Raw genomic sequence first — 13,758 nt, forward strand, 5'->3', positions numbered from 1 at the left:
AGACAGCATTTTAATTTATCTTTACCTACTTTCCAAATAAACAATGCTTTATTCCAGAGTTTCTTTGAAAATATAGAGAGATATACTAATAATTACTGTATATATATACAAAAAAGAAAACATTATTTTGTGGTAAAATCTAATATATAAAGTCTGTGTCATTTCGTTATTCATAATAACCCAATATAAAGCATTAATTTTGTTCATTCGATTCTTGACTATGGCATGGCCGGCGGAACCGTGGGTGCCGTGGGGGGCTCGGGCCCCCACACTTTTTGTGCAACATACAAAGGAATACATGTACATAAGGTGTCATCACTTTTGGGCTCCCACACTTTTTTTAAACCCGGAAGTACGTATTTTAAGTGGCACTAAATAGAAATAGATAGAGATCTTGAAGTGTGAACGCGGTAAGGTTATGTTTTTCCACTGAAGACCTTTGAATGGAAGGGGAGAGATTCCGCTGAGGACTTTTTTTTTTCGCTTGTTAGCTCATGAAACCCGGAAGTGGGCTCCCACACTTTTGAAAACGCTCCTCCGGCCCTGTATGGTACTATCTTTTAGGTAGATAATGAGCTCCTTACAATTAAAAGTCCATTATAGGCTTTCCCGGTCAATTTCATAATTTTGTCATTCAATTTCCTTATATTCCGGGCATTATTTTAATTGCACCCATTTCACGCTCGCAACACTGAATTACTAATCAAATCTAAAATCCGGTAATTCAAATTCACCATCGGAGCAATTGCGTAATTCAACTCTAAATAGGAGCATTCATCTCAGCAATGAGCACCATATCAAATTAATTTCATACCGGCGATGGAATCTCGATCGTCGGTCATTTGAAATTGTGAAAAGGCAACCATGTTCCAAATAAATGCATTCAATCACTTAACCCTATTTTAAACTGGGCTATTTGAGATCAAGACAGTGTTTACTGGGGGGGGGGGGTCAATTTGACCCCCCTTCAGATCTCGGCCGCCGATCGCGCGATCGACGCAAAATTTTGCCTGAATATAGAGCCGGATGTCAACTACAAGATGACATGGTCATACAATAGAAAAATGTTGATTTTATATTTTTTAACAAATAATTAATTATGCAAATTTACGCATGTAATCATATTTTCACCTATAACTCCATCAAAAAGAATGAAGGAGTGCTAAATTTTTGTGTCAGAGTTCCTCAAGACACATCAAACAATTTTCTTGTAAAAAAATAGCGCAATCAAAATCAGTTTCTTTTGTTTTTATTGTATAGTTAATTTCTTATGTATTTTATTGTTTTTTCGACCTTTTGTTTTCTATTGTTTTTTGCCATAAATTTGTTGCAGGCTCTTTTTCAAGCTTATCTACATTAGAATTGATTAATTTCAATGTTCAAAAGTTGAAATAATCTAATTTGTATCAATTAAACAAAAAAAAAATACCCACACAATTTGCATTGGATTTGCACACGATATCATTAATTTGAGCTGTTTTCGGGTTGACATGCATATGCAAAACATGCGTAACTCAATCAGAACGGTGTACTCGGACGTCGCAAATTTGGTCTCAAAATATGCGGGAGACTTCAATGAAAAAAGTCATGAAACGACGCGGCAAAATCTTTGCGCGTTGCGGAATCGTGGCGCGAAATGTCGGGGGTGGGGGTGGTCAATTTTTAGAATAGGGTTAATAAAGCCAGTTAGTTAGCCTTTGGCCGCGTATGTATACGTGTGCCTTCAGTTTCACGTACCTCTGAATAGATTGGGCTTTATGATGAAGGTTGTTTATTTTGTCGTCATAGGTCCACCATCAGTTGTTTAAAATTTGAACTTCACGAGTATGACGAGGATAAATGGTCGATCCGCATTTAGGCATGCACAGGCACATTGAACTGTGCAGCAAACGGCCATTTGTAAGGTTGATTGACACCTTAAACCCCCCCCCCAAAAAAAAAAAAAAACAACAAAAAACAAAAACCTCCGAATACACTGAAACTATTCAACATTGTATAAACCTCTTGTTTGTTGTTTATTGCTATCTTATTGATTACTTTTGTGGGACTATGTGAATAGTGTCAGTTGCGTGTCAGTTTGTCTTTGAATTGTGATGCTTTGTGTGATTAGTGTTTGGGCGTTGTCTTTTTTTTTTCAGGGCATGCGCGGTGTCACCTAGGAGTGTTTAGATTGTCTGGACGCACCGCTGATTGGTCTTACAATTTAAAATTTCTTGAAATAAAAAACAAAAACAAAACAAGAATACGTTAAAACACCCCTAAACAATCACTGTCATAATCATATGCAAGCCCTGTGTGCTTCCTTTAAAAGAAACTTTGGTTCCTTTCTTCACCCCCATCTATTACGCCTTATTCAAAAATCTATCCCACGAAGTAGGAAATTGATCACCTGAAAATGAAATTGAACGCCCTAAACAAGCTCACCGGGAATGTCGCGTGAATTTGAATGCACGAGTACAAAATGCATTGCTCGCATTTGGGAATTGAACTCCCATGCGTGAATCTGATTTGACAGAAACGACAGTGAGCTCATATGAATGAAATAATATTATAGATCCCTCGGTGCTTGGGCTACGTGAATTTGAATGCACATTCATGAATTGGAATGACAAAGGAATGAATTTGACGGGAAAAACCTATATTACACCAGGTTTTTTTTTTTATTGTTATTTTGCGCGCAGCTTTGAATAATTCTCGGATTACATGTTAAGACACGTCAGCACTAGTGCTCACAGAACAATATATTAAAAATGTTGCGAAAAATTAATATTCATGAACTTCTCACTGACGCGCCAATTTATCGAACACTACATAACGCCTCTCTCACTTCTTGTTTGTGTCGATGTACAGTCCAAGGAATTCACACCGCTAGATGGCGCTCCATAATTCCACTGTAAATCCGTTCGTGAAACACAGTCCCGAAAACAGCAGGCCCTAAATTATTCTGTAATTTCTGCTACCCGTGCTACAACCGAGGACGAAACTTGGACGCAGTCAGCAGTGGTCAGTGCTCCAGTTGCCATCATCACACCTGAGAAGCTACGGGAAGCAAATGCGTAGTGAGTGAACTCTCCTTCAATCTTGTCATGGATGATGGTGTTGAAACGGTGGAATCGAAACCAGCTCTTGAGTTCGTAGACGGTGGAGATGGATCGGCAGCAGCTGGAAGACAACGCCAGCCGAGCCAGGCGGCGGCGGCGAGCTGCCCACCTATCCCACCGGGGTATAGGCTCCGGCGGATTGGTGCAAAACCGAGCTGCGAGGGAGTGAAAGATTTTTTCAGGTTCGTTCAACAGTTAAAACAATAACAACAATGTCAACATGAATTTACCTTGCTATACCGGGTGTCCCCCAAAAAGCGGAACGGTGGATTTTCAGTACCTTCCGTTCTAAAAGTTATACCGGTATATTTTTTGACGTCATTATCCAAACGGAAACATTTTGAGTAGGGCCTAATGTCCCTCCTACGCGACCTATGAACCGAAGTTGAGTGTTGCTCTACCAGGGCTAATCAACGTACACCATCAAGATCAAGATCAAAGAGCATCTTCCCCAGAAGACAATGATACCAAAGTCATTAAATTTGGTTCAGTACTTTTTATTCTATGCCAATTTCTGTAAATGCAGTTATTTTCAAATTTCGCCGGATTATATTAAAATATGAGATAATAATTTGGGTGCGACGAGCGTTCCATACGGTGAATTGTGTAAGCTCGTTGATCCATGTCAACAAAGATACAGCTTTCACATTGGGCGCGCACACACACAGAGACACACATACACACACACACACACGCACACACACACTAACTCACTTTTTTTTTCCTGGCCCGCGCCCATTGTGAAAGCTGTATCGTTTGTTGACATGGATCACCGAGCTTACATAATATTCACTGTATGGATCGCGTGTTGCGCTCAATATTGTCTCATAAGTAACAAAAATCCGGCAAAATTTGAAAATGACTGTACAATGTAGATCTATTTACAGAAATTGGCGTAGAATAAAAAGTGCTGAACCAAATTTAATGATTTTGGTATCATTGTCTTCTGCGGAAGATGTCCTTTCTAATGATATAAAAAAATATATCACTTTAAAACGCAAGGTACTGAAAATCCACCGTTCCGCTTTTTTTTGGACACCCGGTATAGATTTACCTTGAAGTGCCACACCTCCATCTTCACGTAACGTTAGATAGCTAGATTGCAATTGTGGCAGGGTTTAGTGAGCTTTTTATTTGTAGGTAGCCCTCCTTTTAGTACCTAACCCACTTTGGACAATTTCGTTTTGAAGGTATTTTAAGGTCCAACGTTAGGGATTAAAGGAGTGTCTGTGATTGGATGACATCTTCTGGAAATGTCCTCAAGTACCTTGATATATGTTGCTTTCTGGAAAATGGAATTTGGGTCGATGTTGTCCCATGTGTAATTGAATGAGGCAATATGATCCAAACAGTTACAATAACTTCTCTTCTTAGGGGTCAATCTTTCTCAAATGTTCCTCCCCCAATAAAGCATGACAAGCTTGCAAAGTTGCCCTCTGCTGTTTTACTGATTGTGCCAACATTCAAATATGAAGGCATGCGTAGATATAAATTGATGTTATATAGATTTATCCGGCATGCGGGCAAGGGGCCAACACGCACCATCGTCCATACATACTTTTCAGTTTATTATCCGTGCATGGAGTACAATGTATAATAATCAACATGACCCACCATCTATTTTTGTATAGCTACTTCTATCTGGAGGGCCAACAGATAACAAGGTATCACAGCTATCAGTGCACATTGGGCCTTCTTTTTTAAGAACACCTGACATTACACTTACAGATCAGTAAAACTTTGTATTTCTAAAAACTTTTGTTAAAGATTTTTTTTTCCTTACCTGCAGATTTATCAAGATTTAAGTATTTTTTCCAATTTTTGTTTTACTAGATTGTGTGTTTATGATGTACCAGGATATTTACGGTAGTATTTAGCGAATATTTATTCCTGACATCTCCATAGGCTTCAAAAGTCAAGGAACATTCTTGGAAGGAACAAGACGGTGGTAGATTTCTTCTTAGACTCCACGATCTATACCAGGCTGATTTCAAGACAACACGCCGAGATCGTCATAGAAACGGATGAAAACCAGAGTCCTGTCATCACAGTCATCGACAAGAGCCTCAACGGGACTTTCATCAATGACGTTAAGGTGACCGTTAGTCAGCATGTAGATATCTACACCTGCAGTGGCGGATCCAGAGGGGGGTGCACCGGGCATGCACCCCCTCTTTATTCTTGGTTAAAACAAAAAAGAAAAAGAAAAAAATGGGAGGGGTGCGTGCACCCCCTTTAATTTTGCAAAGGCGCCTCCCTTTACAGAATTCCTGGATCCGCCCCTGATCTGTAATGATTTCTGTACAGTATCATTATACAAATATTGCCTTTTTAGAAGTGTAACATAACATGTGGCATTCCGGCAGGAGTTATGTTTTTTCCCCTGAGGCACATAGCGCTGAGGGAAAACATTATCTTGACGGGAAAATATAACACACAAATGACTGTCGAGTGTTGTTGATAAACAAGGCAATATTTGATCAAATCATATTGTCTCTGGGGTGACAAGACCTTGTACATGTACATGTATGTATCTGCAATTTTGGTGAAAATTGACTTTTTTTGCACTTACGGTCAAATAATCGGTTAAGTGATGTCTTGTCCAAATCCCAACTGTCTTACCCCAGAAATGAAGCCACCATGCCACGTCAAAGGAACGGCTTTCCCATTCGGTATAGTGCTTTGGCCGCCATGTTTTTTGGCTCTCCTGAACATTTGACATTTTGTAGATACGAGGTCTTGTCGCCCCAGCGACGATATGGTCTTCCATATTGCCTGCAGGGCTATTTCATTCTGGCCTTGTCAAAAGCCAGACAAAGTCTGGGTTATACCTGACATGATGACACTGCAGCCAAAAAACAATCTAAATCCTCATTGCATCAGTCACATGATTGCAACATGACCAATCACTGACCAGTATCTGTGTCAACCAGTTTATTTGAGAAATATTTTCTCTTCATCTTGAACTGAGCTAAACTAGAACTTCTAAGTGTTTTGATACAGTTTGTAGGTGTGAGCCATTCTGATGTAGAGTCCAATCAGAATATTACCTGTTAATGTGCAGTGCCACTCTCTGTTTAAGTTGATGTAGATGAGTAAAATCAGATTCTCCACAAAAGAGTACTAGAGCTTACGACGTATGCATATCAGGCTCTGATCAAAATTAAGATATTTCAATCAAATTTCAAAGTTTCACAAAATTTCATCAGACAGTGATACCAGTACAACCACAAGTTTGCATTTTGAGGTGTACAATGATGTCATCAACTAAAAAGTCTCCTGTGGCCTGTACATGAATCTTAATTGATTTTCCCTTTCTAGAAATAGTATATAGAATCTGGAAGGACAAATGATATCCTTCACATCAAATTATCGAAGTGTTTGGCATATTTTACGGCAGATCAAGGACCAAGCAAAGATGGAGGTCGGGGACACGCTGACCCTTGGGCACATCCAGGGTGTGCAGGTTAAATATGGGAGCTTCGCTCAGCAGCCCAAATCGGAATTCCGTTTTGTGGTGAGTGTTGCACTTGGCTCGGACTGTGATGGTGAAATGGTGATTATGTGAATGTGCACTTAGGAGGAGGAGGAGGAGGAGAAGGAGGAGGAGGAGGAGAGAGAGAGAAGAGAGAGGGAAAAGGGAAAAGAAGGAGGAAAGGAGGAGAAGAAGAAGGATAAAAAGAAGATGGCGGCTGAGGAGATGGAAAACAGAAGGAGAATTAAGGAAGATGTAGGAGAAGAATAAGAACTACAAGAAGAAGGTGGAGGAGGAGAAGAATGAGAAGAAAAGAAAATGAAGGAGTTTGAGAAGGAGAGGGAAAAAGGAAAAGGAGAAGTAGTAGAAGAAGGAGAAGCAGAAGTAGAAGAGGGAGATAAAGGAGTAGGAAAGTAAACAAAGGAAGAAGGAAAAGAAGGACAAGAAGGACAGAGGAGAAGGAGTAGAACAAAAGTAGTAAGAGGATAAGAAGAGAAAAACAAAGAAACTTGATAACAGCTATACCAATAATTATAGTTTGTAAGGACAAAGGTAATGATAATTATGAAGAGAGTTATGGTGAGGCAAGTATTGATAGTGATGTTAATTACATTTATCAAGAATAAAGATTCAATCACAGAAAAATTTTTATTTACAAGAAGACCACCTGCTGTTACTTTTTTGAAGTCAGATGTGGTAGCTGGATCTTTCTGAAAACTTACCTTTTTATTTTTGCTGGATGATGTAAAGTCCTCATTTGAATTGATATCCATACTTGCATTATCAGTGCCAAGCAGACTGATTACCAGTCACTTTAATTGAAGAACTTGCCACTTGTTTGGGAAGTTTCCTCGTGTGAATGTAGCAAAGGGCTCTACATGTGAACAGTATTCCACCACACTTTTCTCGTGAATGATAAGTGTTCTCATGTTGTTCATATCTAATCTTTCTGTTTTTGCATCATACATGATTCTGCAGTTGGAGCATGTGGATAACACAAAGGTGAAGTCAGCTAAAGCAGCCAAACTGAGCCCTTCAAAGAACTCGTCGGAGTCTCCGAAAAAGCAGAAGGGCAAACTGCTTCGCTCGCCCAATCACAAGAGGAGCGAGGATGAGACCTCCGCGTCAACGGCACCCAGGGCCGCTCAGGAAGTGCCTCCCCCACCTCCGATGATGCACCAGCCCGTCGTGCGGGTCGTGGAGTCGAAGGATGCGGACCGCGTGATGCCGATTGTAACCGAGGCTGCGGGGGAGGAAATGAGGATGATTCATGGCGATGACGGGAAAGTCACTGTCATCTATTCCTTCCCGGTCAGGAGCCGCGGAGCCAGTCCCACTGATGGTGATTCCCTCAATAGGAATGCGGTGGATGGAGAGAGAGCGAGGGGGAGGGGGGTAGCAGACGGGGCGGAGGGAGCAGACGAGGCGCGATGTGACAAGAAGAACCAAAATGCGAAAGCAGCTGTCAACTCCACTGAAGCAGTCTTTGAGTTTGAGTCTGAACCTGGTAAGTAAGCAAATGCATTTTTTAATTCATTTTTTTAAGCAAAATCCCACTCCAGGGTCCCATTTCATAAAAGATGTTAGGATGGCAACTCTTGCTGGAATGACAACTTCCAATAGCAACAGCTAATCAGGAAGCTGGATTCTTGTTGTTACTATGACAATTGCCATTCCAGCAAGAGTTGCTATCACATCAACTTTTTATGAAATGGAGCCCAGATCCAAGTTGAATTTGATAGATAAAGAAAAAGGAAGTACAAAAGAACATGCGTGTGACAAACTATAAATGCACTAATTTTTTCGGGCATGAATTTTTGCGCATTTCACACTACTTTTGGCCAGCATGAATTCTAAAACCCACAGTAGTATCTTCACAATTTTCTCTGCACATTTTGAATGGGTTGACAATAGTGCAGAGCAAATTCAAGAACCCGTGAATATGTTTTTGAACCGCTAAGCACAAAAAAAATTAATCGAGTGAAAATATGGACATTTATGGTACATTATGTACAGCCATTACATGCTGATAGGAATTTGGCCACCAACCTGGCTATAGAGGACACTCATCTATAATGGTCAGTTCATATGTTTACAACGTGCACGTAGAGTGTCTTCTATGTACAGGTTTGATTGTATCATGTGGTTTACTCGCTGTGTCAATCTGCTGTTTATTCCTCGTAAAGTTGAGTTTCCTCTGAATGTTGGATGCTCTAATGTTATCTTATCATTACAAGGAAGCTAGGTGAAAACATGTTATACTCAGTTATACTTCCTCTTTATTTACACTGGAGTTGAGTTTCTGGAATATCTAGTATTCTACACTGTAATTCAACATAGCCAGTTGACTATGCCAAGTTAGATCTAAATTTCAGCACTTCCATTCAACTGGGCAGAGACTTTCACTTCTGGATATCCTCTTTTGTCATCTTGACAAATCACATTCTCATGAAAACTTCAAATTAACCAGAATACATAATGTAAATTTTGTGTTCATAGCACCCAGGATGACTTCAGTGCAATCCAGAAGGAACACCATTGTATTCTATTGATCTGCTTTCCAAGGCAGAAAATAAAATTAACAATGTGTAATTTTACATTACAAAAAGTCATCAAAAATATTTGTGTGTCTGTCTGTCTGTTTTGCTGTTTTTCAGAGAGACCAAGGGCCTTTTTCCACTAAGCTCTAAAATCAAACATAACTTCAATTTCAATAGCTGATCTTAGGGACAATTTTAAGATCAATCATTCCTCAGTAGTTAGGAGCTGTTTCACTTAGCCATTTGGGAAAGATATCAGTGCACCTGCCTTGTCACAATATGGAATACACATCTTGAATGACTAAAGTATACATTGTACTTCCTAACTAGATATGAACTGAATTTGTCCCAACTTTGGGTTCATTGTTTGGCTTCCCATGTTCAATAGCGAAACAGGGCCCAGGAATGTGAAACATGTGTATGCTATTTCTCCTCTTGGAATGGTCACCTATGTTAGATGCAGACAATGAAAAGGAGGTGGCTGCCATCCAAGATAGAGTCAACGCCATTTGTCAGATGGAAATCAGCAGCGGGGCGGGTTCCGCTTCCTCGTCGAAAAAGAAGTCTGAAGCGACGTCGTCGAGGGCAACCAAGGGCAAGTCCTCACAGAAGGGAGCCCCCTCCTCTTCCACAAGTTCCAGAGGAAGAACTAAGAGGAGAGGTGGGCATGGCCTGTGTAATCGTTCATTCATTGGTCCATCCACATTGAATGGATGCAAGGCTCAACATTAGTGGTGGCCCAGTGGTCCAGTGACCCGAGGCCACCAGAAGTAGATGTTGGGCCACCACTTTTTACGAAAAGATTACGTGATGGGTCCCACCTTTTATCAGGACCACTGTGTTTTACTTTGTTTTTGGATATCTCAGCCATTTCAAAACCGATTTTTCGTCAAATAAACTTTTAATTCCTCTTAGAATTCTGTGCTCTTTGATATTTCATATAAGTGGTTTCTAATTATCTCACAAAAAGTTATAATCTGAATCCCCATCTCAACCAAAACTATACCATCCTCTTAAAATTAAAATGTTGCCCAGATTATGCAGGGCATACTGCGAGTCCACACTCTAGCAGTTGTACTATGTAAACCTCATGCAAGGCTTGGCTGCTCTTTCCGAGAGGAGCAACATCTCTGGGCAACATTGAAGCGACACAAAAGAAGCAAAACTTCTTTTGATGCAACCAGAGTTTGCCAGATGCAGATGTGTAGGCAGAGAATATGTGCTGAATGTTCCAGAGAAAATAGTCTGCACTACAGCAATAAAAGGTATTGCAACTGATTGACAAATTGCCCTGCATCGATGTAAATAAGCACTGAATTGATCAGTGTTTTAATAGTAGCCATGATATTAAAAAAAAAAAAAATCATGGGCATACCTACTCGAGCAGGATTCGAATGTACGACCTGATCTCTGGACAGGCGTCATCTCCACTAGACCACCTATGTAGCTTCTTCCCAACAGCAAGAGTTGGTTTTTATCCTTATAGCATGCAGCGGGTACTGCGTAATTATTCAAGTTCATGAAATTCTTCCGTTGAGATGTTTTTCATTGAAACTGATTGACAAATTGCCCTACATAGACGTAAATAAGCACTGAATTGATCAGTGTTTTAGTAGTAGCCATGATTTAAAAAAAAAAAAAATGTCGATGTAGGGCAATTTGTCTACGATCAGTTGCAATGGAATACATCTCAGCGGAAGAATTTCATGAATTTGAGTAAAAAGTAAGTACAGTAGCCTCTCCATGCCCCTCTATAGTAATGGCGGACCACAATGTGGCATAACCACTCTCTTTATTATTCCTGTATCCCTCCTTCCAGGTAGACCAGTGACACACATCCACAGTCACAAGAAGAAACACATTCCAGCCTCCGCTGCCTCCTCATCTTCGGCCGTTGCCGTGGACGACTTTGTCCCTCAGCCCTGTGATTCCCCCGATTGCTGCAGACCGCGAGATCTCACTGTATCGTGGGTAAGCCTACACCTGTGGGGGGGGGGGATATTGGATGGTTTCATAGACTGGTTTCTGGCATCTGTTGAGTGAATGAAACTGCAGATACCAGTACCCTTCTGACCATTCATCTATTCTCAGAGCTATCCACTAGTGCCTGTTGTTTTTACAATGTTAAAGCTAGTGTTACTGTGTCCTTCATCAAATAATCGAAAATATGTTTTCTAAATGCTAATTTTTTCTGGAATTTTGTTTAACATGTTCATACAATGTAGATGTCAATTTTTTCCATTTTCTGAACCAAAATATGATTGTGCCTTCAGAATAAAATTTTCAGTGTGCATCAATATTTTGTGTTTGTTTTTCAATCTGCAGAAGTGTATAGCCATGCTCTTTTTCCATATGTGTGTGTGTGTGTGTTGAATCTTTCAGTCGCAACAGTTAAAATCCTTAATTCTTCCTTCCTTTTCCCACCCTTTCCTCCCTCAAAGATTATTGGCTTCCAAATTTAAAATCCTTTGGTCTTTGCATATCTATTCTCATAGCCTTTGATTAACCATTCAACAAAGTTCTTCCATCTCTCAGTCTAAATTGATTTTATGACTGCATGTTTGCATTTTTTTTGATAATTAATATTCTCAAGGATAAGCCACTGGTTTTCAAATCATTGCCAAAATATCCCATCCCATCTACATACAGTAACCGCTAGGCGTGAAGTTTTGATTTGAAGTAAGGATATGCGGCATTGATATACAAGTGTACAGCACAACAAATGTGTGAATGTGTATACTAAAAGGTTAAAAGCTTGTCTTGTCTGGTCGCTACAGGTCCAGTGTGATGACTGCGACTCGTGGTATCATGTGACGTGCGTGGGATGCGACTACGACAAGGTCAAGCAGCCTGACACGAGCTTCAACTGTGGATGCACGTGACCTCTGTAAAGGCTTTAGGCAAACGCTAACAGGACAATTTTGAGCGGCAAAACTAATTGATGGTTGTTCGACTTTCAAGTGTGAGTGCTTGGTGCTCTCTTCATCGTAGTTGCGTCGGCTATTAACCAGAGCATCCCGTACATATTGTGCGAGCATTCAAGAATGGTGCTAGCCACTCATGGAAGCACATGTGACAGGGGCACACACACTCAAACATTTGCAAGTGAAGACAGGTGTCGCATAAAGCCAGACTTATTTCTTGCAAGGAGTGTCCACGGATGGGGGCCAGATATGTGATCGCTGTGCCCGTAAAGTTGCACAATCACCTGTTGATCAGGCAATTTTGTTGAGAGTATACATCTTGAATTAGTTTTTAAAAAAAGAAGTGCGTTCTTTATGGAGTATTTGGTGTGAGTACTGGCAATTACATGCATCGATATTAGCTTGTTTTTTATCACACAGTACTTTAATACCATTCACAAGTTTTGTACAAGTGTGTAGGGACATATGTGTTCAAAGATTCCCCCATGGATGGGGCATCATACAGTTTGTATCTTTCAACAACTGGTTTCTCTCCCACCCACCCCCCCCCCCCCTCCACCAAAGAGGAGCATATAATCCATTGGACATTTATAGAGCAATAATTATTTCCTTCCCATTTCATGTCTACTGTATATGCCATATATTTCGCAAGTCTAAATTTTCGCGAATCGGGAATTCCCGACGATTTCGCGAGTGGGTAAATTCGCGATCGTGGAGTCCTGTACTGAACAGAGAAGTGTATATGCGTACGTCACATTCATATCGGGATCAGAGTCAACATTTTCGTGTGTCTTTAATTTCGCAAATAGCACCTGACTCGCGAAATTCGCAAAAGTAGAAACCTTGCGAAATATTCGGCGTATACAGTATTTCCTTTCAAAGAAAATTTGAAGTGTTTTTTGTGTTTTTTTAATGCCTGACAAATATCATACGTTTGTTTACTTTTGTTTGTCAAAGTGCAAAATCAATTTTTCATGCATGGACTTGACAGATATAATATGTTTGTTTCTTCTTTTTTGGCAAAGAACAAAATGTAATTTGTTACACATGCCTGTAGATTTTGATAAACTTTGAAATTGCATTCAACTTGTATATTTGTAGATAAAAAGATTATTTTCTAAAAAATAAAAAGTGCATTCTTCCGCATTAATGTTATTATCTAGTCTTGGATTTTGATGATTGTATCATCCAGTGCAGTATCGTGCAGCCGAGCTCGCCCAAGTTGACCTCACACAGGTCGAAAAATTGGCTGAGTCAGTGAAAAGTTCTGCCCCAGATGGATATAAGCATGTGTCAATTCTATTTTGTTGGTCAAAATTTTACATGAGTCGAAGGATTTTCATCGGTCCTTTTGGATTCGATTTACATGAAGGCTAGGTTGCCTGTATGTGTTCATGTTTTTGCATATCATTCTAGAAGCAATTTGATCCATTCCTCTGCTTATGAGTCATTTCATACTCTCTTCATTATCGATACTGGTGTTCCTCTATTCTTTTTTGTGTAATACACTTTTTGGGGAGGTACACACAGCCTATGGTCACCGTATGGTCACCTTATGTGATAATCTTGCCATAACTGGATAGAAAATATTGACTGCATTATGTTTTGTTTTTGTTATTTTTTTTGTGGTCATCTCTTTGTTATCTTCAAAGCCTAATCAAACTAGAAAAATGAAATAATGGTCTCCAGTGAACTACAAAAGAGTTCTGTGGCAAGAC

This window comes from Diadema antillarum, unplaced genomic scaffold, assembly GCF_040938485.1.
Source record: "Diadema antillarum isolate AM-2024a unplaced genomic scaffold, OU_Dant_1.0 seq00002191_RagTag, whole genome shotgun sequence".
Classification (NCBI taxonomy): domain Eukaryota; kingdom Metazoa; phylum Echinodermata; class Echinoidea; order Diadematoida; family Diadematidae; genus Diadema; species Diadema antillarum.